The sequence below is a fragment of the Apium graveolens genome, chromosome 9 (genome assembly GCF_009905375.1).
Source record: "Apium graveolens cultivar Ventura chromosome 9, ASM990537v1, whole genome shotgun sequence".
NCBI lineage: Eukaryota > Viridiplantae > Streptophyta > Magnoliopsida > Apiales > Apiaceae > Apium > Apium graveolens.
In genome coordinates, this window is record NC_133655.1 from 130,917,549 (window position 1) to 130,945,468 (window position 27,920).

The 27,920-nt window shown below is 36.5% G+C and overlaps 1 non-coding gene across 1 annotated transcript; it reads right to left on the reverse strand.

Annotated features, from left to right (window-relative positions):
* Positions 1–20,322: 20,322 nt before the first annotated feature.
* On the reverse strand, positions 20,323–20,429 carry LOC141688594 (small nucleolar RNA R71). The gene has a single exon (XR_012562028.1). It is a non-coding gene; the product is annotated as a small nucleolar RNA R71 (small nucleolar RNA).
* Between the last annotated feature and the right edge of the window lie 7,491 nt (positions 20,430–27,920).

A 27,920-nucleotide genomic window follows, 5' to 3' on the forward strand; every position in this document is an offset into this window, starting at 1 on the left:
AATGGCCTTCCTGTACTCGCAACTCAACATAATTGCTACCAAGGAAAACAATCCCTCCTGTACTTACAACTCAGGAGAAGAAACAAGGAATTATTTATTCCTTGTATGTGCAAGTAAAAAGAAAGGAAAGACAAATTCTTCCCCTCTAGTTGCCAGTTAAACACTTGGATGCAGAAGCAATTGATTTTGATACCTGGCTCGAATTATGCCACGTGTCCCAATAATTGAAAGTCTACATAAATAGAAGCAGAATAAATTCAATTCAATCAGTAATTTTCCTTAGCTGACAACTGTATTTTACGAAGCTCCATTAAAGATCAAATTTATTAGCTTGTAAACATATTATTATGTTGTTGAATTTATTGTAGCTAATCATTCGATTGATTAGAGTGTAGCAATCTCAAGGTTTATATTAATAAAACAATATTTTTCTCGATTTATTTTGTGTCTATTTTGATTCCGTAAATTGAACGAAGAACTTAAAATGAATTAAAAAAAATTATAGGTATCATATTCAACCCCCCTTCTACGATACTTTGTGACCAACAATTGGTATTAGAGCTTGTTGATTAACATACAAATCAAGATCCGGAGAAAGAAACAAGTTCTTGAAAGTTCTTGAAATTTTTTAATTTTCAAAATTCTCAATCTTAAAACTTTTGAATCTTAAATAATATTAATTCTTCCATGATGATGAACAACCAAATAATTGGAAGTATCAAGGTTCCCCCATTTGATCGAGAAAATTATAACTTATGGAAGAAAAAGATGACGTTGTTTATTAACGCTTCGATTCCATTATATATTGGGATATTACCGAATGGTCCTTATGTTTCGATGGAAGTGGTTGTTGAATCGACTACCACTCTCGGTGCTAGAATTCCTTCTACATCTACTCCCAGGGATCCATTAAAAATACAGATACCAACAGGGAGCTGATAAATCTGGACACAAGCCTTCAACTCATAATAGTGTAATCAAATGATAAAGATATGATTTACAACTCTTAGAAAATAATAATTCAAAAAAATATGGGAAACCACTGAGCTGTTAACGGAAGGTACCGCTGAAGTCAAGGAAAACGGAATGGATATCCTGACGACTCAATAGGAAGCGTTTAAACTACAACCTAGGGAAACAATGCCTTCTCTGTTTGAAAAATATGGAAGGATGTTAAGCGAATTGTAGTTACAAGGGAACGTTTATCCGATACGTGAGTATAACGACCCATATATTTTTTATTATTATTTTAATGTGTAATTATGGAATAGATAATTAAATAAAATATTTGTGTGGGTTCAGTCAGTGGGTTATTACTCTGTCACTATGTGTATGTGATTATTAGTGTATGGAATTGAATTGCGTGGTTAATTAATGAATGGTATGATTTTGTATCGTTGTTAAAGATGGTATTATTGCAGTTTTATTTCCATAAATACTTGGATTGTCCCTAAAATTGTTTTTATAACTTTATAATTTCAATAATTATTTTTAGGACTTTATAAAATTGAGAAATCAATATTTCGTTAATTATTTATTTTAAATGATTTTCTGAGTGTGTTTAATGGTAAAATCCATATTTAATTATGAAAATATTCAAAAAATTATGAAACTTATATTTTATGAAGTTCGTATTATTCTGAGAATTTTAAAATTATTTTGGGAATTTTCGGAGTTAGTTTCACTCGCATGTTTGTGCGCTAAATCGTAAAAATGCAAGTATATTGCGTGATCCAAAAATGATATAAAAATTTTGAAAATTTTATTTTATTAGTTTTCAAATATTCCAAAAATTTTAGAATTATTTGGATAATTGTTGTAATTTTATTTGCACGTATTTTAGTTCGTTAAATCACAAATTCTGAAACGAAACGGCCTGCGGGCAAAAACATGGACACGTGGCACAACTACGTGTTAAAATCTCAACTTTTCGGGGATTCGTGGCAGTGTCTTATTGTTTGATTAAAAAAAAGAGGAACAAAAGCATCAAATACACCCCTGCATCCCCCTCTCTCGACCTCATTCCCTAATCTCTTCTCTCGATTCTCGTCTCTCTCTGTTACTCTCACCACTTCTTTCTTTTTATCTTCTCTTTTTCTCTCTATTCCCCTATTTCCCTGTTTCCTTCCCGCCGTTGCTCAGTTCCCTTGATGGTTGTCGCCGATTTTTAGTTTTCCGGGCTATTTTTCCGGTACCGTCGCCGTCTTGCTTTTATTTCTCCCTATACTGTGTCCTCGTCCAGCTTTTGGTATATATAGGAATATATATACAGTGTGTGTATATATTGTGCGAGTGTGTGAGTGGTGTGTGTGTGCGCGCACGGTGGCGCGTGCGTGATGGTGATGTTTTGTGGTGGCTGCTGTTATTGTTTTATTTCGGTTAATGATGAATTCATTTTTATTTATTTTACAGATTGTATTTGATTAATATTCGTGATGTACAAATGAATTTCATGCGGAAAATTTAATTATCGATGAAATTTATGTTGGAAACTCGAAATTAATCGGGTACCCGTAAATTTTATCGCCGTCGGCGATGAGTTTCGGCGAGCCGATGATGGACTGATGAACATTTCTGAGTCCTACAATTTAAAATACAAAATATGATTTAAAATGCAAATTGTGAATAAAAATAAAATATGAATAAAATATAAGATGTACATAATAATTAGTTGGTTCAAATCGGTGGTTGGGAAATTGTTAATGTGGATTGCGTGATTGGTTTGGACTGAATGGATTGGTTGTGATTTGACGTCGAGTTGTTCGACGGGTAGGCCGATAAACAGAGGAGGTGCTGCCAAATTTGTGGAAATTAAATTCAGAAATTCGGGACATACCCTGTAATTATCGGAACGTCGAGCGAGTATAAATAAGTATAGACATATGTTTTATGCGGAGTCTGATTGTATGTAGTGATAAATTATTTTGCCAAAACCAATAACCCTATTTTCGTACAAGGACGAGTACGCGTATTTTCTGAAAATGAACACTGAACCTATTTTTCGAGAATTTGAACCCTAAGTTGATACGTGTATTGTAATAATGTATATAAGTATAAGTCGGGATTTGATATCGAATGGGTAGATGTATATCGAGGACATGTCAAGCATACCTAGACGTCTAACGTAGGGTATTTCGGCTCTGTAGGTTCTAGTTGAAGGACTCCAAAAGTGAAGTTGAACTAAAGATAACCTAGTGATCAGTCGACAAGCGTAGAAAGGTTCTAAGCGAAGGACCTGAGCGTGGAAGTCGGATCCAGGATAGTCTGTTAGTAAGGCGGTAAAGCCGGGTGTCCAAGTCAGTCCAAGGTCAATCGGTATTAGTTATAAAGCTCTGCAAGGCAAGTACCCCTGACCATTCTTTTATGGCTCAGTATATATGAATAGCTGTTGTTTTATTTTCGTAATGGAACATAAACGTTTTAAGTTACGTATCCCCTGTATTTAAAAATGTTGTTTAATATGTTTTTGGGGAAAAGTAACTTCAGAAAGTACCTATCTCTAAAATGTGATTAAAATGAAAAGAAGTTTTGAATAGTGTGCTGTGATAAAATTGTTTTGAAAAGAGATAGGTAAAAGTGGATTCGAAAACTAGATAAAACGAATCAGATATTGGATAACGTTGCGTAAGTGGCTAATTCGGTTGCGCGCATTACATAACCGATTAGTCCAGTGTAGATAATCAGAGACCTAGCTAGTCTCTAAGGATCCGATAATTTTGTGTGAAAGCCCGATCAGCTTTCCTAGACATTTTGTGTGATAGCCCGGCCAACTATCCTAGATAATTTGTGTGAAGGCCTGATCAGCCGTCCCTAGATAACATCCAATATATATCTGATTGTGATTTAGTGGTTCCCGTAGCCGAACAGATGATTTTGTGGTTCCAGTAATGGAACAAGTGATTTTGAGGTTCCCGGAGAGGAACAAGTTTTTATAGGTCCTGTGATGGGACAAGTTTTATGGTTCCCGTAACGGAACAAATGGTTTTGTGTCCCCGTAATGGGACAAATGGTTTCATGGTTCCTGTAATGGAACAGAAGGTTTATAAATGAAAATAGCATGCTAAAATTGAACTATGGTTTTTATGCACAGCACACTACTGTTGATTTTGTTTTACAGAGCATGCTAGTTTTGATATCCAGTTTATACCTGTTTTACATATTTCTGGCAAATTATGAATTATGTTCCTATAACTATTTTACCTTAAATCATATTTATTTGTTATTCATATAGTGGTACTGCTGAGCAATCGATTGCTCACCCTTGCAAAATATTTTATATATGTATTGTAGATACCTAGGGGATTCTCCCGTGGTAGTCAGGGCAGAGTTCCAGTTCATTCCGTGTCAGTCTCCTCTGAGGTAGTTGTGCTGGATCCAAACGAGTCTGTTGAGTTGCTGTACGAAGATAGTATTGTCAAGATTGTCTTTAGTAAGTTGGTTTTGTGAGGATTGTAACCTAGGTCATACTTAAACCTGGAAAAGATCTTGGAAAAAGGGGTTATGTTTATATAATAATGTTGAGTTGGATTATATTATGTTGTTATTATTGTTATTGATGACGTCAACTCCTGACCCCGGGGTTGAGGCCGTCACAGTTGGTATCAGAGCTACAGGTTTGAGTCCCTGACTTAGGTTAGGAATAGAGTCAGAAGAGTGTAAGAAGGTTTGTTCTATATAGATTTGATTCAGCAACTCAACCAGAGGAGCGAGTCGGTGAGTTTAGTCAAGGGTTCAAAGGCGTAACCCTGTTGTCTGTTGGGGATTAGCTGGAACTGCCCTATATTTTAGTAAGTCTCCCTTATATATAGGTATCATTGGCAATGTCTATTTGAGGTTTCTATTTTTTTTTCTCGAGCGAGCGAATCTGATCATGAAATTTCAGGTGAAAGGGTAATAGTCAGCGCCTGCCATGACAGCCGAGTCCCATAGTGAATATGGATTAGTACTGAGGTTTATACCTTGAGCCCTTATGTTTCCATCCTCGGAGGCTCTATCAGTTGATTGGGGCAAACAATACATATGATGTGACTATTTGTCCGTGTGACAAAGGGTCTGGTGGGACGCCACTGAATTATGTGTTGTAAACTGTATGGTACTAAGATTGGCCATCTTACGTACTTATATGGTTGCTCTCAGTCATATCCGTATCTCCTTCACATCTCTTTTAGAAAGGATTATCCTGAATTCTAAATTTTATTTGGTATTTTATGGCAATGAATTTCCTTCGGTAACCATTGTGGCCAGATCGTCTGAGTTGTGGGAAGTAAACGAAGAGTTGACCATCAGGAGAAATAAAAGTTCTGTATCCGGTTGCTATTTTGGAATGATGGCAACAGTAAGGATTTGTGAGCCATTAGAAAAGGTTGTTGTCTTAAAAAAGTTATTCAGTGATTGTCGAGTCTATGGCAAGTGATAGGGACCCGCCTTTAGAAGAATGGTTGGTTGAAACTTGGACTAGTAGGCCTAGCAGAGGTCCTTAAGTTGACCTAGTTTGCGAGGTTGCTTGTTGGTAATTGTGGATGATATAGCCAACCCCATTTTATTAGTTGGTTAGTGATACATATGGTTATTAATATGTTATGTGTCACAGTATTGTGAACTGTGGAGTGGAGTGGTGGAAGATGGTTAGTGTACTTGTTGGTGGTGTGATTGATATGGATGAGTTGATAGGGTTGTTGGTTGATTGTTGGTGTCGGCTTGAGTCCGACTGGTAGTCAATAATATAGAGGAAATGCCGCCCAAATTTTTGGAGAATACCCTATTTTTAAAGATACAACGTATACTATGATGTGTTACTGATGTTTCCATTGATACTCCAATTGATCAATTAAAAGAGAGGATTCATGATTCGATATTGAAGGTTGCATCTTTAGAAAAGTTGATTCCGTGGAAGATGGATCAATTGTAAGAGATATGAAGTCGCCTTGGGAAGGATGGTTGATTGAAGCTCAAACTAGTGTGTTAGCCAAGCCTGTGATTCTTAAGATTAACTTGAGTTACCAGTTTACCCTTTTATGGGATTATGCCTAGTATAACCCGTCTAGCCTTGCGGTATAGGAAACCTGTTATTATTGTAACTTAATAGTGCTAGAGGGTTGCTTGGTGATTGTATTGAGAGGGCATACCATAATGTTTAGTACCTTTATATTCCAGTTTTCTGCGCTGTTGTTGATTTTGCTATTGTTATCATTGCTAATGTTGCTAGTGTTGCTAATCTAGATACCTTTTACAAATGGATCCTAAGAATAAAAACCTGGGTGCTTTGATTGGGCAGCATTTTCCTGACACAAGTGCACCGTTTGAACGGTGACATTTTTGATATACAATCTTGTTATGATTTTGAATAAATTCCCTGTTATATTTCAGGAAAATTCCACCCAAGAAAGCTACCCAGTCTAAAGAAGATGGTAGTAGTTTGGCGGAGGGTCCAGTTATAAATGAAATTCTAGATTTGTTGCGCCAGCAACAACAACAACAGTTGTAGTTAATCCAACAGGTTCAGCAGCAACAACATCAACAAGGAGAGCTAAACCAAACTAACCGTTTTAAATCCTTTTAGTCTGTTAAACCCCCAGAATTCAAGGGTGAAGTGAATCCTGCTGTTGCCAGAAATTGGCTAAAGGAAATGGAAAAGGCATTTACCCTCATGCAAATAAATGATAACCTTAAGACCGATTATGCGAGTTACTTTCTCAAGAATGAAGCAAATTATTGGTGGGAGTCGAATCAAACGTTTGAAGGAGAAGGCCCTGTTTCTTGGACAAGATTTACAGAATTATTCTTGGAGAAGTATTTTCCCGATGGTTTAAGGAATCAGTTGGAAGTCGAGTTTCTGGAACTGAAACAAGGTGAGAGAAGTGTGTTGGAGTACGAGGCCAAGTTTACAGAATTGGCCCGATTAGTTCCTGAGTATGTAAGTACGGAGATTCAGAAAGCAAGGAGGTTTCAGCAAGGGTTGGAGCCTGAGATTCGCATAGGAGTTGTGGCATTGCAACTCAAGACATACTCCTCTATGGTTCAGGCCGCCCTGGTAGTGGTAAGTGATCAGAAGCTGGTTGTTAAGGAAGAAAGTGATAAGAAAAGGAAGTCGGAAGGTGTTATGAACAAGGCAAACCAAGGAGGATCCAGTCAGGAATTTGAGAATCGGTTTGGCCGAAATAAGAGTAAGGGATTCCGGAGACAGAGTTTATTTCAGGCTAGGTCAAGTGCTACTTTAATTGCTTCCACTCCAGCTCTGTCAGTCAAGTCAGCAGTGGATTGTAAGTCCCGTGACAGGAGACACAGTGGTTCGTGCAAAAAGAATGTGCAATGTTTTAAATGTGGACATGAGGGTCATTACGCATCGGAATGTAATCCAGAAAATCCAGGAGTGATGTGTTATAAGAAAAGTTGGGCATATTGCAAGGAGTTGTAGAATGATTACTCAAGATACTACATCCCAAGGGCCAACATCCAGCATAGCTAGAGGCAGAACTTTTAAAAAGACCAAAAGATCGAGCATTTAGAATTCGGATGTAGTTGCACCTGATTTGACACCCTTCGAACTAGCAGAGTTCGATGTGATTTCAGGATCGGTCTGGTTGTCTTGTAGTAAGGTAATGAGTGGTTTTTAGAAGAAGCGAATTGTAAGTGTTTAGAAGCAATATAAGAAGTTCTTTCAATCATGCGAGAAAAAGAAGAAATAAGTTAGGGATATTGTTAGAAAAAGAAAAGGGATGAAATTACGAGATTGTGTACTGATTATTGGCAGCTTATCAAAGCGACAAATAAGAATAAATAACTTATATCAGGAATTGATTACTTATGTAACTTAGTTTAAGGAATGTGTAATTTCTCGGGAATTCACTCGAGATCCAGCCTAAGAACATGTCAAATAATGCGGTGTGAACGAGTTATGAGTGTTGCAAATTTGATGATATCATGTGAAGTAACAGGTGTATGAGTCGTCTCTAAGAATTTAAAGAACATGGTGTATGAGGATTACTTGGGCAAGCAAATTGTATTTATTGATAACATCCTCAGCTATCAAAAGAATAAGAAAGTCGGTATAAAACGCTTAAGGACTTCCCTATAAAGATTAGAAAGAAGGATTTGCATCGAAAGAGTATGGATATAAAAGTAGAATCGTGGGTATTGACAACATTTCACTTTGAATTAAATTGGTTAGGATTAGATAGAAGGGGCAAGTTGAGCCTAAATATATGAACCCGTTGGAGGTATCGAGGAAGATAGATGAAGTGCTCATGGGTTAGCATTGACATTACAGTTGCAGTAATTCATAGTGTGTTCTGCATGTTATTGTTAAAGCGATATGTTCTTGATTCAAACTAAGCCGTGGAGTAGGAGCCAATGGACTCTCATCCAAATTTGTTTTGTGTGGAATGATCGATCTAGTTCGTTAAAAAAAATTTTAGGAATGAGTTTATGTCTATTCTGAGTATGGTTTGAATAGATCCTCGAATAGAAGAGCCTATTTAAAAGTTAGAGTCGGAATTGTTTGAAAAATATCCTCACTTATATCCTCACTTATACCTATTTAAAAGTTAGAGTCGGAATTGCTTGACAAATATCCTCACTTATTTAGTCAAGCCAGATTCTGATGACAAATTTTTTTTAAGGGGGGAAGGATATAACGACCCGTATATTTTTTATTATTATTTTAATGTGTAATTATGGAATAGATAATTAAATAAAATATTTTTGTGGGTTCAGTCAGTGGGTTATTACACTGTCACCATGTGTATGTGATTATTAGTGTATGGAATTGAATTGCGTGGTTAATTTGAAAAGAATATGTCCTAAGTCCAATCATGTATTAGGATTTAGGAATAACTTTTATGTAATCTGTTTTGATTTCATTGATATTAATAAAGACTTGTTTTGTTTTTATTACGGGTTTTATCTATTTAAGTGTTTAAATATGATATACCATAGTTTAGAGTAAAGCTTTTTATGGATTATGATGAGATCATAATAGTGAGACCTAAAAGATGATAACTCTAAACTTAAATAGTTCCTGGTCGTAGGATTACTAACTGGTAATTAATAATCCGCAAAGATCGGTACATACTATGCTTGCTTCATTATGAAGGATGTCTGTTCTCATAGACATTTGTGTGGTGCACTATAGCTAGTATGTAGGTGCTTATTATAGAATAAGTTTACTGAACATGACTCGCCTAGCTGAACAACTGATGAAGTTCACTCACGTGTCAGCAGTTGTTCGCTTAGTGATAGTTGTACAAGTATCCTTAGACTTGAGGTCATCATAGTCATCTTGTGTACACTGAACTATGCTTTGGTTTAGTTCTTAGTCTCCAGGGACAATTATTAGGGCTCTTCTAGGTATAGGAATTTGTACACGAAGATAGTGTATGATCAATAAAGGATCTACCCCTTCCAGTGAAGGAAGCGAATGTTCAAGGCTGATCCACTTATGCTAGTTCAGGAATCTCTGGCCAGAGTAAATCAAATTAGAAAGGAGTTTCTAATTTGCATAAAACTACGCATAGTAAATGGTAAGCAAGTGATTAAATTTGATAGGCTTGACACGAGATCCATGCCTTGTATTTAATCAGGACATTGTAGGGTAGAAGGAGTTTATTGTACGGTAACTATTCACTGACAGGTTCTTGGTATTCTAAGCAGTGAATTCATATTATCCGGATAGTCGCGATATGTTGAGAAGCATCACTCACGATGTAGAATAAATGTGATTAATTAATTAATCATATTTAATAAATTAGACAATTTATATAAATAATGATAAAATAGTTTTATTATTATTTATTTCTACTACCGGCTTAATATTGAACCTACAGGGTCACACCATAAAAAGAGAATGATTTTATGGTGGAGGAATTAATTAATAATGGCTAATAATTGTTTATTTGTGAAATAAATAATTAATTGGCAAATTTAATAATTGATTAAATGAGATTTAATTGATTATAAATTAATTAAGAAAAGTTCTTAATATTATTAATTAAGGATTTAATTTTTGGAAATTAAATCAAGAGAGAGAATTATTTCTAAAGTGTTTAGAAAAAGGATTAATAATTAAAAGATGTTTTAATTATTAATAAGAATAATAAATGGGATAATAATAATAATATTTATGGGAAAATTTCAGCTGAAAATTTTGCCTATAAATACACTATTATAGACCCTATTTTATTCTAACCCCAGAAACCCAAAAGTTTCAGAAAACCAAATTCTCTCCACCTCCTCCTCCTCCTCCTAAAAGTTGTTTTCTTGGTGGATACCGGTGGAGTGCTTCACACTTGAGGAGCAACTGCTAAGGATCTCTGATCGTTGTCTCCGAATTAATTTTAAAAGGTTAGATTCGATCCCTCGAATTTTTATTCACGATTTATATGCTTATATTTGGATTTTGTGTGTGTAAAAGTGTTTTTCCACGCCTCGCTGCGTTTAAAAATCCAACATAATTAATGAATGGTATGATTTTGTATCGTTGTTAAAGATGGTATTATTGCAGTTTTATTTCCATAAATACTTGGATTGTCTCTAAAATTGTTTTTATAACTTTATAATTTCAATAATTATTTTTAGGATTTTAAAAAATTGATAAATCAATAGTTTGTTAATTATTTATTTTTAAATGATTTTCTGAGTGTGTTTAATGGTAAATCCATATTTAATTATGGAAATCTTCAAAAAATTATGAAACTTATATTTTATTAAGTTCATATTATTCTGAGAATTTTAAAATTATTTTGGGAATTTTCGGAGTTAGTTTCACCCGCATGTTTGTGCGCTAAATCGTAAAAATGCGGGTATATTGCGTGATCCAAAAATGATTTAGAAATTTTGAAAATTTTATTTTATTAGTTTTCAAATATTCCGAAAATTTTAGAATTATTTTGATAATTGTTGTAATTTTATTTGCACGCATTTTAGTTCCTTAAATCACAAATTCTGAAACGAAACCGGCCTGCGGGCAAAAACATGGACACGTGGCACAACTACGTGTTAACATCTCAACTTTTCGGGGATTCGGGGCAGTGTCTTGTTGTTTGATTAAAAAAAAGAGGAACAAAAGCATCAAATACACCCCTGCATCCCCCTCTCTCGACCTCATTCCCTAATCTCTTCTCTAGATTCTCGTCTCTCTCTGTTACTCTCACCACTTCTTTCTTTTTATCTTCTCTTTTTCTCTCTATTCCCCTATTTCCCTGTTTCCTTCCCGCCGTTGCTCAGTTCCCTTGTTGGTTGTCGCCGGTTTTTGGTTTTCCGGGCTATTTTTCCGGTACCGTCGCCGTCTTGCTCTTATTTCTCCCTATACTGTGTCCTCGTCTAGCTTTTGGTATATATAGGAATATATATACAGTGTGTGTATGTATTATGTGAGTGTGTGAGTGGTGTGTGTGTGTGCGCACGGTGGCGCGTGCGTGATGGTGATGTTGTGTGGTGGCTGCTGTTATTGTTTTATTTCGGTTAATGATGAATTCATTTTTATTTATTTTACAGATTGTATTTGATTAATATTCGTGATGTACAAATGAATTTCATGTCAAAAATTTAATTATCGATGAAATTTATGTTGGAAACCCGAAATTAATCGGGTACCCGTAAATTTTATCGCCGTCGGCGATGAGTTTCGGCGAGCCGACGGTGGACTATGATGAACATTTCTGAGTCCTACAATTTAAAATACAAAATACGATTTAAAATGCAAATTATGAATAAAAATAAAATATGAATAAAATATAAGATGTACATAATAATTAGTTGGTTCAAGTACCCCTGATCATTCTTTTATGGCTCAATATATATGAATAGCTGTTGTTTTATTTTCGTAATGGAACATAAACGTTTTAAGTTACGTATCCCCTGTATTTGAAAATGCTGTTTAATATGTTTTTGGGGAAAAGTAACTTATGAAAGTACCTATCTCTAAAATGTGATTAAAATGAAAGGAAGTTTTGAATAGTGTGATGTGATAAAATTGTTTTGAAAAGAGATAGGTAAAATTGGATCTGAAAATTGGATAAAACAAATCAGATATTGGATAATGTTGCGTAAGTGGCTAATTCGGTTGCGCGCATTACATAACCGATTAGTCCAACATAGATAATCATAGACCTAGCTAGTCTCTGCGGATCCGATAATTTTGTGTGAAAGCCCGATCAGCTTTCCTAGACATTTTGTGTGATAGCCCGGCCAACTATCCTAGATAATTTATGTGGAGGCCTGATCAGCCGTCCCTAGGTAACATCCAATTTATATCTGATTGTGATTTAGTGGTTCCCATAGCCGAACAGATGATTTTGTGGTTCCAGTAATGGAACAAGTGATTTTGAGGTTCCCGGAGAGGAACAAGTTTTTATAGGTCCTATGATGGGACAAGTTTTATGGTTCCCGTAACGGAACAAATGGTTTTGGGTCCCCGTAACGGGACAAATGGTTTCATGGTTCCTGTAATGGAACGGAAGGTTTATAAATGAAAATAGCATGCTAAAATTGAACTATGGTTTTTATGCACAGCACACGACTGTTGATTTTGTTTTACAGAGCATGCTAGTTTTGATATCCAGTTTATACCTGTTTTACATATTTCTGGCAAATTATGAATTCTGTTCCTATAACTGTTTTACCTTAAATCATATTTATTTGTTATTCATATAGTGGTACTGCTGAGCAATCGATTGCTCACCCTTGCAAAATGTTTTATATATGTATTGCAGATGCCTAGGGGATTCTCCCGTGGTAGTCAGGGTAGAGTTCCAGTTCCTTCCGTGTCAGTCTCCTCTGAGGTAGTTGTGCTGGATCCAAACGGGTCTGTTGAGTTGTTGTACGAAGATAGTATTGTCAGGATTGTCTTTAGTAAGTTGGTTTTGTGAGGATTGTAACCTAGGTCATACTTAAACCTGGAAAAGATCTTGGAAAAAGGGGTTATGTTTATATAATAATGTTGAGTTGGATTATATTATGTTTTTATTATTGTTATTGATGACGTCAACTCCTGACCCCGGGGTTGAGGCCGTCACAGTGAGTCTAACAGGAAATTCATGTTGACTCTACCAGTTCACTCGGAGCAGAAGAACACATCTATCAGGGAAAATGTTGATTTTACCACAATACATCTGGATGTGATTTATGGGAAATTGAGAACCAATTCACTAGAATAAGAGCAGAGAGCTATAATTTATGGCCCTAGTTCTTCTGACAATAAGAGTATGCACTTGCAAAAACCACTGCACTGGTTGTTCGTGGTCTTGAAACTTCAAAAGTCAAGGTTTCACGCTCCTCGACAACCAATGAAATTGTTGTAGCTAAAATTGCTCAAGGTGAGCCGGAAGATGAAAGTGAGTTTTATACTCAAGAAGAACTTGAAGAGTTGGAGGATAAATCAATGGCTTACATGGCTTCAAAATTTAGTCATGTTAGATTCAGAAGAAATCCCAACTACAAGTCAAGGGGTTCATCTGGCAGATTTCAGAACGGAAGCTACTCGTGAAGGTCAAGCTCCAGAGGAGGTTACAAGTCAAGTTGGGTAGACAAGAGCGAGACAAGATGTTACTACTATAATAAATTGGGGCACTTTGCATCTGAATGTAGGAAGCCCAAGGAAGCAAAGGGAAAGGATTTCTATGAAAAGAAAGAAACTTATGAAGATTCGAAGAGACAGAATGAGAAGCTGAAACAAAATCTGAATGCATATGTTGTTAAAGAAAAAGGAAGAGCATACATTACTGAAGGAAAAAGCTGGGATGATATTGATTCAGCTGAAGAGGAAGAGTATGTGAATCTAGCTCTTATGGATAACTCTACAGAGGAATCACCAAAATCATCTCGGGTACCTGAACTTACCACTATTGATATGTCTGAATCTGAATACAAATCTACTGTGCATGAACTTACTTTAGAATTGTTTAATGTTCATACAAGCATGCTTGCAAATAAACTTGAAAATGATAAGTTAGTTCTTAGAGCTGAGAATTTGATCTCTAAAAATGAGGAATTGATTGTTGAGGATAAGGAGAAAGAAAAGGTAGAGGTATCCCCTAAGACTCCTAAGTTTTTATTTAGTAAGGCAAAAGCCAAACCTGACCAAGGTAATAAGGTGGATAAATAAGGACCAGACACATTTAAGAAATCATACATCATAGATGACTCTAAGATTGATAAGGGTGTTAAGGTTAATTCTAAGAAGAATAGGATGGCAAGGTAGGTGTGAATAAGAAATCTAATTTTGCATCTTCCTCATCTGCATCTAGAAAAATGTGTAATAATTGCAACTCTGCTGCATACCTTACACATGCATGCACAAAAGTTTTCATGAGCCCTGTAGCGTAGTTGGTTGTATGCCATGTACTTTTGTTACCATATCTGAGTATTTTAAAGCTTTTCATACAACTGCTTGCACTTTTATTGACATAAAGACAAGAATGAGTAATGAGCACACACATGCAAAGACTGTAGTACCTCCTGTCTCTAAGTCTAACAATAATGTTGAGCCTAGCACTGAGAAGGAAATAGTCAAAGTGAATGCTAAGCCTGTTAAGGTTACATCAGATGTTGATCATGTTTCTACCCCTAAACCTTTAGGACCCAAGCAAGCTTGGGTACTAAAGTTTTCTTAATCAATCTGCGTTTCCAAGGTAAGGTACAAAAGGAAAAGATCATGTGGATTCTGGACAGCGGGTGTTCTAGACATATGACAGGTGAAAAGTCCCCGCTCACATGTGTGGTTGAGAAAGTTGGCCCTATAGTTACCTTTGGAGATGAAATCAAAAGATCTATAACGGGATATGGCAATTTGGAAACTGGGAATGTCATCATTAAAAACATCTCTTTTGTGGAAAGATTAAAGCATAATCTTCTAAGCATCAGTCCATTTTGTTGATAAATGATACAATTTCATTTCAAACCAGAAAGGTGTTTGATCACTCATAGGAAAGATGAGAAGCTTTCTTTGCAGGGATTAAGAAAAGGTAATTTGTTTGTAGCTGACTTGAGTCCTACCTGTGATGGAGTAATGAGGTATTTCTACAGCAAAACTTCATCAGAACAAAGTTGGCTATGGCACAAGAAGCTCTCACACTTGAATTTCGAGATAATGAACTTAAGATATAAATGAAATAAAATCTGATTTTTAGAACTTAAGATATAAATGAAATAAAATTTAAACATAATCTAATAATTTTTTAAAATAAAATAAATGAATATGTTAAATTAAGTGACTACTATATTTAATTTAACTAATTTTGGTTAATATAGTTTGATAATAATGGTAAATACATACATTTTAAATATAATGTGATTTTTCCAAAATTTAGGAGTTTCCTTTCATTAATTTAAAAATAATTCAAATTTCCTCATTGGTTAACTACATACCTAGTTAGACTTAGATTTTATAATAGAGGAAGGATATGTATGGAAATAGAAGAATTGTAATGTCATCGGTCTATTTTTCAGATGGGCTTCCCATTGGTTAAAATTGAATAGAAAATATGTGAATGGTTAACTCAATGATATGGTTAACTCAGATATTATAAAGAAGGATTTTTACGGGGACAATTTTATAATTTTTCAAAATTTTTAATGGTGAAAAATCGTAAAAAAAATTATTTTCAGAGTGTCCCCCGTGCCCTTACTAGATGCTCCCCGATTATAATCTTTACTAGTCGACAAAGCCGCGCTACGCGGCGAACCTAAAATCATTTACTTAAAAAAACCATAACAAGATTATTTAAGAAAAACATAAACTATTATGCTGAGTAAAACCGAATCAAAACCGAAAAACAAAACGTGCTAATTCGGTTCAGTCCAGCTCTTTGAAAAAATATTTTGGTCCGGACCGAATAGACCAAATTATAAATACTACAATTTTCTATTATATACATTTTACATATATCTTAATAATTATAATCATATTTTAAAATTTGTATTATATTTATACACTCTTAGAACTCTATGTATCACATTACTATGAATATGTTTTAAATTTTTATAATTTTTTGTTTAATTTTCAATATGATTCTCTTTTGTAAAATTTTTTTGGTCCAATCGGTTCAAAATTGAACCGAACCGAATTATTTCGGTTAAGTTCGGTCTAGTCCGTAATACAACTTAGGTCTGGTTCAGTCCAAGAAAAAAATGACAATTCGGCTTTTCGCTTTATTCGGTTCGATCCAAAATGGGACCGAACCGATCGAATGCTCAACTATAATAAAACGGATTACTCGTATAATTATTGATACTAATTTTGTGTCAAATTTTATTAGGCCGACACGTGTTATAATATATATAACAAAATAAAATTATGTACATGTTTCTTTATCATACCAATTTATATTAAGTCTTTTTGAGCCAACAACAATCATACTGATTTGTATCATGTTTTTTTAAACCGACGCCTGTTGTAATAAAAAAATTAAGACTAAAAATATGTATAGATACAATAATTGCACAAAACAATTGCACCTCAACATCCACACATGTTCTTTGAATAATTATTTTGAATTTATTTCAATTATGTTAAACTAAAATTTTAATTACAGATATTGGTACAAAATCTTATTTACACACACACCATATATGGGTTGTAGTAACATTTTTTCAGTGTTACAAGCAAAAGTGTTACCATAAATGCCTTATAACTGATCTAAGGTTACATATTATTTTAACATTATCATTGGTATCGGTTGGTGTTACCGTAAAGCTATTTGTGTACCTATGATAACACAAAATTTAATATTACCATCGAACTTAAAAAATTGTACCTATTTCTTGAATTATTTAGGCGGGAGATGAAATGAAAACATGGGCGGGGTAATGTTATAACCAAACAATCTAACAAAGATTTACAAAAGGGGGGTTGAATGTAATCTGGTTCCTTTTTCAATTTCAAGAAAAACTCTTACTCAAATATATATAACAGTGTTTGATTAAGCAAAAGTGCGGAATAAAAATATTGAGGTAATCAAACACAAAGTAATTAAACAAAAGTATTTAAAAAATTTCTGGTGGATTGAATTTTTCCACCAAAGATATATATAAGATCGAGAATTTTGTGATGTAAGGTTTGCACACAGCTGCTTACAAGTAGAATTACAAGAACAGAGGAATTCTTCACAAGTACAGCTTTTTCTATTTCTCTAATTCGAGTGCTTACTTTAGTACTAGCTACTCTTGGTTTATACATTACCAAGTTACAAGTAAATAAGAAAAACTAATAAAACAAAATCTGTCTTTGTCTAATCACATGCTTCTTAATTTCTCCATCCAGTCTTTTTGATTTTCTTCAAGTAAGCATGGAAATAGAAATGCTTCTTTGTTCTCTAAAACTTGTAAATAGGCTGCCACATTCCATTTGCATCTAATCAACCCATGTGACTGTCAAGTCACTATCAACTGTAATTTGAATTAGAACATCCGTTGAAACTTCACTGGATCATCCGTTGAAACTGTGTTGGATCATCTGTCGAAACTTCATTAGATCATCCGTTGAATGCGACTTGGATCATCCGTTAAAATCTTGTAGAATCATCCGTTGAAAGTATTCCATAGCAGTTAACTTCATTTCACTTATGCAAAATTACAAGGCATCTAATATATACAATTGGCCAACCTATTTTGCATATTAATCTAGTAGTCAACATAACTTTGAATATTCTACAACTTCTAGATCTCTAAGGTATTGTAGTATGCAAGAAAGTGTTACAAAACTTATTAATACATAAGCTACTCTCTCAACGGATGTTAAAGTGATCATCCGTCGAGAGCTACAAAACACTAAATTAAATATACTAAGGTGTTTTGGTGAACTTATCATCAAGTCTATGACATATTCCTAACAATCTCCCCTGATATCTAATAGAATTGTAGGCATAAATTAAGAGAAACTTGATGATAACAAAACACCTTATTAATACATATTAATTAATAGTAGATAAAAGTAGCAAGTGCTGTACTTTATTGAATACACAGGAAGGTTCATAGAAAATCTCAGAAGCCATTTTCAAGGTGCTCCTTTAGACTGAGCAAATTTATCTTATTTCCTTGAATGTCTAGTCTTCTTTCCCAGTTTCTCATTGTTCTCTTCAATCTGGTGTTGAAGTTGCCTGTAGAATTCAGATTCATCTTCAATAGCCTGATCCAGCTTCTCTTGCATCTCTATGAGAGTTTCAGTGCTTGAAATTTTTAGCTGATCTTATAATCTGAAGAATCTTCTGGTGTTCTTCTCATCCTTAAACTCCATTATCCATTATGGCCTCAAATGCTGTTGAGTGGCATTTATGACACTTTATAACGCTCCATAAAGCTTTGAATTAATGTTTTGTACTCAAGTTGTTAGTGTTTTTAACGTGTTTTTGTAGTGTTTTTGCATTTCAGGCATTTATCAGGAATACAGGTGAATTAGCATTATTTTGATGCTAATATGGTGTTAGGAGGATGTCTACAATAAAAGCTCATGAAAGACCAACTCAAATCAGCAAGGAGAAGAAGAAGTCAGAATTTTCTCCAAGGAGTCAGAGCGCCCGCGCCATGATAGCGCGCGGCCGCGCTAGGTCGGGAAAATAAAATCCCGTTTCTTCTGGAATTTTGATATGTCAGACTTTTACTCTGCATGGGCTGCTATATATACATATCTTATGTTCGTTTTTCATAACTAGACGTACCAAAGCTTAAGGAGAAGGCGTAAGAAGACTGTAGAGCACAATTCAACCAAGGCGTAGATGATCTAGTTTATTCTTCTGATTCTTTGTTTTAAGTTGTAACCTTGGATATTAATTTTCTTACGTGTGAACCTATACTCTTGTTTCGTACTTGGTTTATTATTTATTTAGTATAAAGACTACGTTTATTATACCATGCTTTCATCGGAACCTACGTTGATGATGAGTCCGATTATGGGCTAATCGTTATACTAGGATTCTAACGGATTTATTTAGTTAATTTGTTTAGATGCCTTAGTTTGTGGTGATTGTATGATATCCTAGTAATGGTTGTGCTTATACGTCTTATGAGCATCACGAACTTATAAGATAGCGTGTTAATTCTTAATAAAGTGAAAGTGAATTTAAGGGTTTAGAACTTGCCATGCTAGCATAGGTTCATGTATTTATTATGCATGATTCACAGGTAATTTTACCCATCTTACTTGCCCTATGTAATCATGATAGATAACTTGTGCGTTAAACCATTATATTGTCAAATTCTATAGATATAGGGTCTCAATATAATTAGTATCTATTCAGCTTCTATCTCTTTCGTGGATGTCTGGTAGTATGGTATTTGTACAACGAAAGTTAGCGTTTATCAATTTCGTGTTATCTGATTAGTATCATCACCATTACATGCTAAGGTTAATAACAAAGAGGCTATTGAATGAAGTATTTAATGAAGTTAAATTCCCATATTTGTGTTATATAGTATTCAACTCTTTTTGATTCTCTTAGTTAATATTCTTTAGTAAAATCACGTAGTTAATCGTAGTATAAACAATCACAATTTGTTATTCGTCTTAGCATTGGATAATAACCATAACATTGTTGCATAGATACATTAATTAAAATTAACTTAACCAGTCCCTGTGGGAACAAACTAGAATTAATTCTATATTACTTGCGATCACGTATACTTGCGTGAATTTTAGCGCGTGCTGAGCGACTAACAAGTTTTTGGCACCGCCGCCGGGGATCGGTGTTAATTTTTAGTTTATGTGTTTGTCATCAGTGTTCGTTAAAGTTCAATGACTCGGACATTTTTACTTAATTATTTGCTTGACTTGTTTCAGGTACTCTAGCGAGCGTGTATGCATACGCGATCTCGGTCTGTAAGAGAACACTGGATAAAGCTGAGGAAGAAGTAGTAGTAGCTGAGGAAGTTTTTGAAGAAGTTCTTACAGAGGAGAAAGTTGAAGAAGAAATCTTAGTTGAGAAAGAAGATAAAGCTCTTGTTGCAATGGGTGAACCATAAGCAAATCCAAAGGCTTTGATGGACTACTCTCAACCAAAGATCAATGATATCCAGGCTAGCATTGTTCAACCAGCCATCTCGGCTAATAATTTTAAGATCAAGTCGAGCATGATTCAGATGATACAGAACTCAGTTCAGTTTGGGGGTTCTCTGACATAAGACCCCAACATGCACATCAGATATTTCATTGAGATCTGTGACACTTTTAAGTTCAACGGAGTTTCTGAAGATGCTATTAAGTTGAGGCTTTTCCCATTCTCTCTACGGGATAAAGCTAAGTGCTGGTTATATTCTTTACCACCATGGTCTATCACCAAATGGGAGGATCTTGCTCAAAAGTTCTTAACTAAATTCTCTCCAATGGTGAAGACTGTGACAATCAGAAACACACTTACTCAATTTGCTCAACAATTTGGAGAATCTTTGTGTGAGGCTTGGGATCGCTATAAGGAGATGCTTAGAAAGTGTCCTCACTATGGGATGCCTGACTGGATGATCATTAACTGCTTCTATAATGGATTGGGTGCTACTTCTAGACCCATGCTTGATGCAACATCAGGAAGAGCCTTGTGGGCTAAAAGCTACGATGAAGCTTATGAATTGATCGAACTGATGGCTGCGAATGAATACCAGAATCCTTCTCAGAGACTAACTCTGGGCAAGGTAGCAGGAATTATGGAGTTGGATACAGCTACTGCTATAGCTTCTCAACTTAAGGCTTTGACGATGAAGATGGATTCTTTGGCTAAATATGGAGTTAAGCAAATCACTAGTGTTTGTGAGCTTTGTGATGGTGCCCATAAGACTGATCAGTGTGCTATTTCTAGTGAATCAGCTAAGTTCGTGAGCAACTTTCAGAGGTCGCAACAACTTGTGCCTACCACCTATCATCCTAACAAGCACAATCATCATAAATTCAGTTGGAGCAACACTCAGAATGCAGTTCAACAGCCTTATCAACAGTATCCAGTGAAGCAGTACAACTCTCCTGGTTTTCAGTAACCGCAATATTCACCAAGACAACAACTCCAGCTGTAGCAGTCTAATGAAAAATCTGAATTGGAGGAGTTGAGGCTCATGTGTAAGAGCTAAGTGGTGTCTATTAAGACCTTGGAAAATCAAATTGGGCAGATTGCCAATGCCTTGCTAAATCGTCAACCTGGGATACTTCCTAGTGACACTGAAGTACCAGGAAAGAGGGAAGCTAAAGAGCAGGTAAAGGCAATCACATTGAGGTCTGGAAAGGTTGCAAATCCCGAACAATATCAAGTTTCGGATGAAGAAGTTGTGGCTAAAGAAGAAGTGCAAAAGGATGCAAAAGTGGAACCAAGAAAGACTACTGTTGAACACACTCCTCCTAAGGGTAATACAAGGGAGAAACAGATCTATCCTCCACCTCCTTTTCCTAAGAGGCTATAGAAGAAAAAGCTGGATAAGCAGTTTAAGAAGTTTCTGGAGGTGTTCAAGAAACTTCATATCAATATACCTTTTACGGAAGCTCTTGAATAGATGCCTAGTTATGCGAAATTTATGAAAGGTATTCTCTCTCGGAAAGTGAAGCTTGATGACTTAGAGACCGTTGCTCTCAAAGAGGAATGCAGTGCTGTGCTGTAACAGAAGTTGCCTCCGAAGCTTAAAGATCCTGGAAGCTTCACTATTCCTTGCACTATTGGAAAAGTGTCATTTGACAAATGCTTATGTGACTTGGAAGCTAGCATTAATCTGATGCCCTTTTCAATCTTCAAGAAGTTGGACTTACCTGATCCAAAGCCGACTTATATGACCTTGCAGTTAGCCGATCGTTCTATTACTTACCCACATGGCATTGTGGAGGATGTCTTGGTCAAGGTGGATAAACTCATCTTTCCTGCTGATTTTGTAATTCTTGATTTTGAGGAGGATATGAAGATTCCCATAATCTTGGGAAGGCCTTTACTGGCCACTGTTCGTACCTTGATAGACGTGTAGAAGGGTGAGCTTATTATGCGAGTGCTGGATCAGGATGTGACTTTTAATGTGTTCAATGCTATGAAATTCCCTACAGAAAATGAGGAATACTTAAAGGTGGAGTTGGTCGATTCTGTGGTTACTTCAGAACTTGATCAATTGCTAAGGTTTGATGCCTTAGAGAAGGCCTTGTTGGGGAATTCAGATAGTGAAGATGATGAATGTGATGAGCAATTACAATATTTGAATGCTTCTCCCTGGAAGTGGAAGGTGGATATGCCTTTTGAATCTCTTGGAATAGATGAGCTGAACAAATCTCTAAAATGCCTCAAGCCATCTATTGAGGAAGCTCCCACACTTGAGCTTAAACCATTGCCTGAACACTTAATGTATGCTTTTTTAGGTGATGCATCTACTTTTCCTGTTATTATTGCATCTGACCATTCAGGCAGTGATGAGGAAAAACTTTTGAGAATTATGAGAGAGTTCAAATCGATAATTGGATGGACTATAACATATATTAAGGGAATCAACCCTTCTTATTACATGCATAAAATTCTGCTAGGGGAAGGTAGCAAGCCTACTGTTGAGCAACATAGGAGGCTCAATCCAATCATGAAAGAAGTTATGAAGAAGGAAATTCTTTAGTGGGGATGCAGGGATCATCTATCCCATTTCTGACAGTTCTTAGGTGAGTCCAGTTCAGTGTGTGCTAAAGAAAGGAGGTATCACCGTTGTTGCTAATGAGAAGAATGAGCTAATTCCTACTCGAACAGTCATATGGTGGAGAGTTTGCATGGATTATAGGAAGCTAAACAAGGCCACGAGAAAGGATCACTCCCCTCTGCCTTTTATTGATCAGATGCCTGACAGATTGGTTGGGCATGAGTACTATTATCTTCTGGATGGCTATTCGGGTTATAATCAGATTTGTATCGCTCCAGAAGATCAGGAAAAGACTACCTTCACTTGTCCATTTGGTACTTTTGCCTTTAAAAGAGTTTCTTTTGGATTGTGTGGTGCATCTTCAACATTTCAGAGATGCATGGTGGCTATTTTCTCTAATATGATTGGTCAGAATATGGAGGTGTTCATGGACGATTTCTCTGTGTTTGGTGATTCTTTTGATGAGTGCTTGCAAAATCTTGACGCCGTTCTTAAAAGGTGTATTGAGACCAATCTGGTTCTCAACTGGGAGAAATGTCATTTTATGGTGTGACAGAGCATTATTCTTGGGCACAAGGTTTGTAGTAAGGGTCTTGAGGTGGACAAAGCCAAGGTGGGGGTCATTAAAAATCTCCCCCACCAATTTCTGTTAAAGGAGTCTGCAACTTTCTTGGTCATGTGGGGTTTTATCGGAGGTTCATCAAGGACTTTTCAAAAATCTCTAAACCTTTGCGCAATATTTTAGAGAAAGATGTCATGTTCAAGTTTGATGATGAGTGCCTAGCTGCTTTTAGGTTCTTGAAAAAGAGTTTGATCACGACACCTGTCATAACTGCACCAAATTGAAATGAACCTTTTGAGATGATGTGCGATGCAGGTGACTATGCAGTTGGAGCAGTTCTTGGGCAGAGAAAGAACAATATATTTCATGTGGTCTACTATGCTAGTAAGACCCTCAATGGTGCTCAACTGAATTATACTACTACTAAGAAAGAACTCCTAGCCATTGTCTATGGTTTTGAGAAAGAAGGTGATAGTTTTCACTGATCACGCTGTAATTCGATATCTCGTTTCGAAGAAGGACTCGAAGCCTAGATTGATTATATAGGTTCTTTTACTTCAGGAATTTGAGTTAGAGATCAAGGACAGAAAAGGTACGGAGAATCAAGTCACTGATCATCTCTCGCGTTTGGAAGATCCAAGCGCAACTTCACAGGATAAGACATTGATAACTGAGTCTTTTCCCGATGAGCAGCTGTTTGGAGTGCAAGAGGAAGAACTGTGGTTTGTATATATTGTGAACTACCTTGTGAGTAATATCATGCCTCCATACTTGTCGTATGCTCAAAGGAAGAAGTTTCTTCATGAGGTGAAGTGGTATATGTGGGATGAACCATATCTGTTTAGGCAAAGAGTTGACCAAATCATCATGAGATGTATTCTGTACAGCGAAACGGGGGGGGGGGTCTTGCGAGACTGTCATTCGACTGTTTATGGAGGCCACTATGGTGGAGAGAAGACAGCAGCTCGTATCCTTCAAGTGGGGTTCTTCTGGCCTACTTTGTTTAAGGATGCGCATCAGTTTATTTTGAAGTGTGATCGATGTCAGCGTGTGGGTAATATGTCCAAGAGGGATGAGATGCCTCTTAATGTGCTTCTCGAGGTTGAAGTCTTTGATGTTTGGGGAATCGACTTCATGGGGCCATTTATCTCATCTTGTAATAATCAGTATATCTTGCTGGCGGTCAATTATGTGTCGAAATGGGTTGAAGTTAAGGCTTTGCCGATAAATGATGTGAAGGTAGTGCTTAATTTTCTTCATAAGCAGATATTCACACGATTTGGGACTCCAAGAGTCATAATCAGTGACGAGGGATCGCATTTTTGTAATCGTAAGTTCACTGCCATGATGTAAAGATATAATGTGAATCATTGCATTGCTACAGCCTACCATCCTCAGACGAATGGTCAAGCTGAGGTGTCTAACAGAGAGATCAAGCGTATTCTAGAGAAAGTTGTGTGTTCATCAAGGAAGGATTGATCTTTGAAGCTTGATGAAGCTGTTTGGGCTTATAGAACAGCTTATAAAACTCCGCTAGGGATGTCGCCATTTCAGTTGGTATATGATAAGGGGTGTCATTTGCCTGTGGAGCTTGAGCATAAAGCGTACTGGGCTTTGAAGAAATTAAACCTTGATTTGGATGCATCTGGTAAGAAGAGGATGCTTCAATAGAATGAACTCGATGAATTTTGGCTTCAAGCGTATGAGAACAATAAAATGTACAAGAAGAAAGTTAAGAGGTGGCACGATAGGGGTCTAGTGCTCAAATCATTTGTTCCGGGGTAGCAAGTTCTTTTGTTTAACTCTCGTCTCCGTCTTTTTCCTGGAAAATTGAAGTCGAGATGGTCCGTGCCTTTCATAATCAAAACTGTGTTTCCGCATGGAGCTGTGGAGATTTTTGAGAATGATCTAGGACAAGCATTCAAAGTAAGTGGTCAGAGGTTGAAGCACTACTATGGGGATATGGTAAACCGTGAGGTGGTTAGTGCCATTTTGTTGTCTACTTGATCTCGAAATTCTACATCAAGCTAAAGATGTAAACCAAGCATTTTTTGGGAGGCAACCCAAGTTTGTTGTACATTAGTAGGTAGAGGAAGCAGAAAGAAAAGAGAAAAACACAAAAAAAATCAGAAAAATAAAAAAATTCAGTGCCAACTATAGTAGCACGGCGCGTCCGCGCTGAGGAGCGGGGCGGCCGCGCTGTTTTTCCAGAAACTGTGCGCGCCCGCACTGACCTGGCGCGCGGCCGCGCTGAATTGACAGAAGCACGGTGCGGCCGTGCCAAGGTAGCGTGCGGTCGCACTGGGGTCCTGAGTTTGAAAAAAAGACAGCAGAATTAAGAAGAAAATCGGGACTTTTATTCCAAAATCAATTCAAACCCGATTTTTACTCTACCACATCCCATATTTCCCTCTCCAAATCAATTACCATTACTCCCATTATTCCCATAATCAATTCCCACTCCTTTTCCATAACTAATTCTCTCCCAATCTCCTATATATACATACACTTATACACAAACAACTCCATCAATTCTCAAACTCTCAAACACACAAATCTCTCTTACAACTTCTATTCTCCTAAACTTATTCAATCTCCATGGCACCAAAGAGGCAACGAAATCAAGTTAGCAGCAGCACCACTGATTCTTCGAGTGCAGGTGGTGTGAGGCCAATGTTTTCAACTCCCTAGGCTGAGACCGAGTATGTGAGGTTGTTACCGAAGCCTATAGCCAATGAGCGTGGTTTTCTGCGATCGGAGAAAAATGGTAAGTTGTTGGAGATGATCTTGGAGATGGGTTGTGTTGATTTTTGTGAGGCACCCGCTACTGTGCCCATGAGTGTGGTGCGTGAGTTTTATGTTAATGCTAAGGCAGAGAAGAACAGTTTCACCATGGTGAAGGGGATGACTGTGGACTATAGTGTCGACGCGATTCGTAGGGTGATTGAGCAGCCCAAGAGGAAGGAGGAGCAAGAGAAATGGAACGAGAAAACTCCGGAGGAGTATGATTTGGATTTGATTGTCGCTACCTTGTGTGTGCCTGAGACTCATTGGAGGTTCAAGAAGGGCACAGACGAGTATGCCCCATTTCCTTCTTCGTGCATGAACAGGTTTGCATGTGCATGGAATTCTTTTATTTGTGCTAACATCATGTCATCTTCTCACGTGCATCAGATTACCGTGGAGTGTGCTCGTTTATTGTGGGGTATTCTTCAGGGCGACTATATGGATCTTAGGATGGTTATCTATCAGGGTATTTTGAGGTTCTTATGAGGGAGTACTACGGATTCGATACCCTATGCGTCCATTGTGACGAAGTTGTGTGTGGCAGTTGGTGTTTGTTGGCTCGCACATGAGAACCTGCAGCTTTCCAGTGCTCCTATTGACAGTTCTACACTGTTGATTATGCAGGACTGGTATGGAGGGAAGCCCGATCCTAAAGGGCTTGGTTATTCGTATGACCATCTGCCAGGGGGTAGGCCAGCTGATCAGACGTATGTTGGTGGTTCTTTGCAGGCCCGTCGAGCAGCATGGAGAGTTCAGTTTGGAGAGGAGGCCGATCCTTCGGGATTACAACAACAGCAGGAGGAAGCACATGGTAGTGCTGGTTTGAGTTTGACGCAGTATAGGCATTTAGCTAGAAGGATGCGATGCACGACATCCATAGCAGGTTTGCCTAATTCCCTGCCATTACCTTCACTGAGGACAATAAATATTTTAAGTTTGGGGGTATTAGTTAAGGATTTTATGTGTTTGTGTGAGTCCCATATAGATTGCATATTCATGCTAGTTAATTCATATAGCTGCATATTTTCCATGTAGTTTTTTTATTTTATTTTTATAGTTTTTTTTAATTTGCATATAGTTACATCCATTTGCATAATAACATGATCCCTTAGATGATTTTTCTGATTAATTTATGATATTGATGCTAGTGTAGTGATGGTGTGCTTAGTGATGTTAAGTCTTTTCGAGTTGTTATGCATGCTATAGGCAATTGTAATTCACTAAGTCTTATAGGTTGCTTGAGGGCTAGATCTTGATCATGGTTTACTTGTTTGTTGGAGTTTAATTGCTTGTTTATATTTAGAATTTAGGATATTCTCTTAATGATAAAACAACATAGATATTTAAAAAATTAGAGTTCATTGCTAGTTATTGTGGCTAGGTGTCAAATGGCTAGTAGCCGACTCATTTTATATGAGTAGTCTAGGGTTGAGCGAGATGGAGCGAAACACACTCGTTCAGAAATTTGTGAAAAAAATAAAAGAAAACAAAAGAAGAAAAAGAGAAAAAATATATATGTTTATGTATAATTGATCATGAGTGGGCTCTTTAATACTCGAGTTATTAAGTTCTTAGGGGACTTTGTGCTTAGTGACCTAAGGCTTTTTATAGTCTGGAATCCACTGACCTATCGTTCGCTACATGGGTATTATTGTATAAGTCTTTTGTGGACCTTACTCATTGCACAATTAATAAGCATATTTGTGTTATTTTTATGTTATGAATAAAAGCGTGAATCCATATGAAAACTCCGATATAAGAACTAAAGTGTTATAAGTCATTTTGAGTCTATCTTGTTATTCTATTTATAACCTTGCGATTGCTTTGATGAGTAGTGAGTCATGATTATTGATCTAGTCACGATAGTATATCTGTAAGCATTTGCACACACGCACTTTTCTGGCTTGTAAGTGGATTTGTGGGATTTGATTGATCTTTGTGCGAATAACTGCATTGGTTGAGATGTTGCTTGTTCATTGGTTTAGTTATTCTATGGGGATCATTGCATTCA